The sequence below is a fragment of the Camelus bactrianus genome, chromosome 3 (genome assembly GCF_048773025.1).
Source record: "Camelus bactrianus isolate YW-2024 breed Bactrian camel chromosome 3, ASM4877302v1, whole genome shotgun sequence".
In the NCBI taxonomy this organism is placed as follows: Eukaryota; Metazoa; Chordata; class Mammalia; order Artiodactyla; family Camelidae; genus Camelus; species Camelus bactrianus.
Genome location: NC_133541.1, coordinates 11,380,202 through 11,384,047, shown reverse-complemented (window position 1 = coordinate 11,384,047; position 3,846 = coordinate 11,380,202). Strand labels below are relative to the sequence as shown.

At 39.5% G+C, this 3,846-nt stretch overlaps 1 non-coding gene across 1 annotated transcript; it reads left to right on the top strand.

The window, feature by feature from the left end:
* The first annotated feature begins 2,387 nt into the window (after positions 1 to 2,387).
* LOC123617474 (small nucleolar RNA SNORA70) lies at positions 2,388 to 2,522 on the top strand. The gene has a single exon (XR_006725628.1). It is a non-coding gene; the product is annotated as a small nucleolar RNA SNORA70 (small nucleolar RNA).
* Positions 2,523 to 3,846: the final 1,324 nt, after the last annotated feature.

Below are 3,846 nucleotides of genomic sequence, written 5' to 3'. Positions count from 1 at the left end.
TGTTGGAGAAAGCAGGGGACAACTTTTGTACATTCAATGATAGGAACAGAGTAGATTAGACTTTGTTCTGAGGCTCATTTTTCACTATTTGTATCTCAGCTTAGACCTAAAAATATTGAACTGATTTCTTAATATTTCTCTGCCTCTGAAGGTACATTATTGTAGAAATTGTGATATAAAATGATATTTCTGTGTTTTTTCTAAAACTTCATTTTTTTTTTATAGAGGCATTGGTTTGAGAATAGAGGAACATCATTTTTAAAAAATAATGAATAACATCTGTTGTTATTTCTTATTTCTTTTAATCAGTCATCAATTCATTTATGAAACAAACATTTACTGAGCGCTTACTAGGTACCAGCCAGCCACTGCTTTAGGCTCTGGAGATTTAGCAATGATAGCTACATAAGTAACATTTTCATTGTCTCATTGTTTCCAAAGGGGAAAGGTTGGCAATTGGGGCATATTTCTGTTAGGCATTCTTTGTGTCAAAGGATAGTCTTAGTCATTCCTACTCAGTGAACAGGGGAGGACCAAGCTGTGTTTATTGTGAGGACCCATGTGGCAATAAGGGAAGCAGGGATGTTCTAGGAATCTAAGTACGGGAACCCTGTGTCTAACCCTAACCAAGGCTGGGACTGAATCTGAGGCTGCTGCAGGGATTTAAGCAGCTGGACTGACTGACGCCCACACTAATGCCCACCGACTCATGTGCTCCGCTGGTCTTCGCTCCTTGTGCGTGACCATCTTCCTACTGACGCATTCTGGCATCAGCATCTTCTCTGTTTCCGTTCCCCACCTGCCCCCCATAGCATCTGGCTTTGCAGGCCCTTTATTACTTTGGCTTGCCCAGTTACTTTCAGCTTTAGCTCTTGCTGCTCACTTTTTGATTCTTTATTTATTTCCAAGAGGGAAACTCTGGTTAACTCAGCTAAGTCCAGCTTTCCTCTGCTTAGGCAGGGCTATATAGAGTAGGCTTCATCATTGGTCCCCCAAGCAACCCTCTGCCTTTGTGTATTTCTGCCTGTGGCTCAATCATGTGTCTGACTCTGGGACGTGGAAGGAAAGGCTCCTTCCATGACACAGAACAGGAGTGCCTAAGGTCATTCCTCAGTAGGGAAACCCTAAGAAGGACCTGGGGCTAGCTAGTCACAGTAACTGTTGAATAAATAGTATAAGAAAGATTTCTGTCTATTGTGGAATGGGTAGGAAATATTTGACATTTTAGACAAAAATTTGGTCCATTCACTGAAAATGTAATCAAACAGCCTTGGGCTGTAATACAGAGTTCATTGAGACTTACTTTTTTTTTTTTTCCTGATTAACTGTCAATATACTGAGGCATCTACTTTTCTGTATATATTCACATGAATATGACTGAAAATGTCTACAAAATTGGCTTGTGGTGTCATTTAAGTGATGCCTGGAAGGTGCTTAAATATCTTTTTAGAGAACAATCAACTCTTTGAAGTTCTATCATTAGAGATAGTGTGCTGAAGAATTCTTGATTTTCCTTCTAGTACAAATAGATACGGAAGGATAAGGTCCAGCTTTGAGGGCACCAATATCTGCCTGGAATATTCCTTGCCAGCCTCATTGCATGGCTTGTTTATTTTTTAACATTCAGATTTCGGGGCAGTCATTTCTGATCACCCTAGTTAACTAGGTCCCCATCTTATTGTCTGTTTCAGGTATTTTCTTCCTAGAACTTATCACAGTTTGCATTTATCTTTTTGTTTACAACATGTTTATTTATGTCTCTACCACTAGAATAAAATAACATGAAGGTAGGTCTCTCAGCAGTTTCGTGAATGGGCCTGTCTCAGCTGAGTGCCTGGCACAAAATAGCATGAATGACTTATGGAATCAATGACTGAACACAAAGATTGACCCAAATTTCCTAGAGACTTGGGAGCAACTGGAGGTAGAAACAGACAATCGAGTGAGAGGTAAAGGAGTGAAGTCATCCTTTCCGATTCTCAGTTTCCCCAAAACTTTTCACATTTCCTCCAGGCTGTTCAAAAGCATATGTTCTCATGGCATAGGTGCCAAAAATTGTTGGCCACTTTTAAGTCATGAAGTCAGATTTCCTAAGAATGACTACAAAACCTAATATAGTTGTTGACTTAGTTAAGTGCCCTCCTAAGGACGTGAGAAAAAATCCTCGCCTTACCTTATATTCTTGTAGAATATTCTTGTATAAGATAATTTTAACACACATGGGAAGAATATTCTCTTGCCAAGCTATGCTCAATCATGTGATATAGCTAATGATTATTTTAAGTAAAATTTTGTAGAGAATTAAATCTCACAAATCAATTTTATTGTGTACGAAATGCCTAGTATATGCTGAGAACTGTGCAGGCAATTTAAAGAGCTTGTTGTCTCTGCCGTCAATTAAGCTGACTGTGCTTTTTTTCCTAGTGGGATCCAGTGTGCAGTGGTTGCAAACTGTCTTCTCTTCGGTAGTGTATGCAGCCTGTTACCTGTATGGGTTGCCCTAAGGGACCTTGAAGGCAGCTCTTTCCAGTGGACATTCATGTCTGGCATACTGTCCCCAACCTAGTCTTCAGATGGGTATGCATTGTGCCTTTGGAAAGCCCCAGGGCATAGTGGCCAGGGTCCACTTTGGCCAAGTCATCATGTCCATCTGCACCAAGCTGCAGAACAAGGAGCATGTGCTTGAGGCCCTATACAGGGCCAAGTTCAAGTTCCCTGGACACCAGAAGACTCACATCTTGAAGAAGTGGGAATTTACCAAGTTTAATGCAGATGAATTTGAAAACATGATGGCAGAAAAGTAGTTCATCCCAGATGGCTGTTGGGCCAAATATATCCCTAATGGTGCTCCCCTGGACAAATGGTGGGCCCTTCACTCATGAGAGTCTTGGTGCTGTCCCCTCCTTACTCATAACTACCAATAAATCCTACCTTCCTGTCAAAAAAAAAAAAGCTTGTTGTCATTTCTTGTTGAAAAAATTAATCAAACAATTATAATATCATTTAGTAGAATCTAGAATTAAATATCAAAATGAGCATATACATAATTTGTGGATTAAGAAGTCAGAGGGCAAAAGAATGAATGTAGATTAAAATTGTTACAGCAGAATTCATTAAAAAAATTAAATTTGACCATTCTTTAAATGGAAGGTTTTAATTTTCCATGGAATAGGATGGGGTAATCCTGTTGAGGCCTATGATGGTCAGTTGAACCTACTGTAGTTTCAGATCAGGGTCTTCTCTGAAATATATATCCAAAGACTCCAGCCTCCTATACTTAGAAAGGCCTAAGGGACTCGATCTCTTATTTCACCCGGCAAGTCAGATTGCCTGAATTTATGGCCGTCTGTTAATTTCCCTTTTGTTTTCTCCTCTGATCTTAATAAAACCTTTGGCACTCCAGCCTTGTCTCAGCTAGAAACAAGGAAAAGGTATGAGTTTTCTCAGATTAGGCTGATATAAAATAAGGAGAAACCCCACTTGTGTACTCAGAACCAAGATGCAGCTCTGATCTGTGAGAGAACCCCAAGGGGAAGGTGATTCTCAGCTTCAATTCAGGGACTCCATCTGGCTGTCCTTCCCCATCTGTGTTCTCAGTGATGTTCCACCTGAAAATGGCTACTAAGCTACCCACTTACAGGGAAGAGGAAATTCAACTTTGTGAGAAGGTTGCATCTGTCAGATACCTCAGTATTTTAGTTGGTAGTTAATTTTATTTTTATATTATTATTATTTTATATTACTTATATTTTTTTATAATTTGATGATATTCCAGAACATTTCTGGTAAATTAATTTCACTTTGCTTAAGAAGCTTGTGGCAACAGAGTGTGCCAGGTGAAGGTGT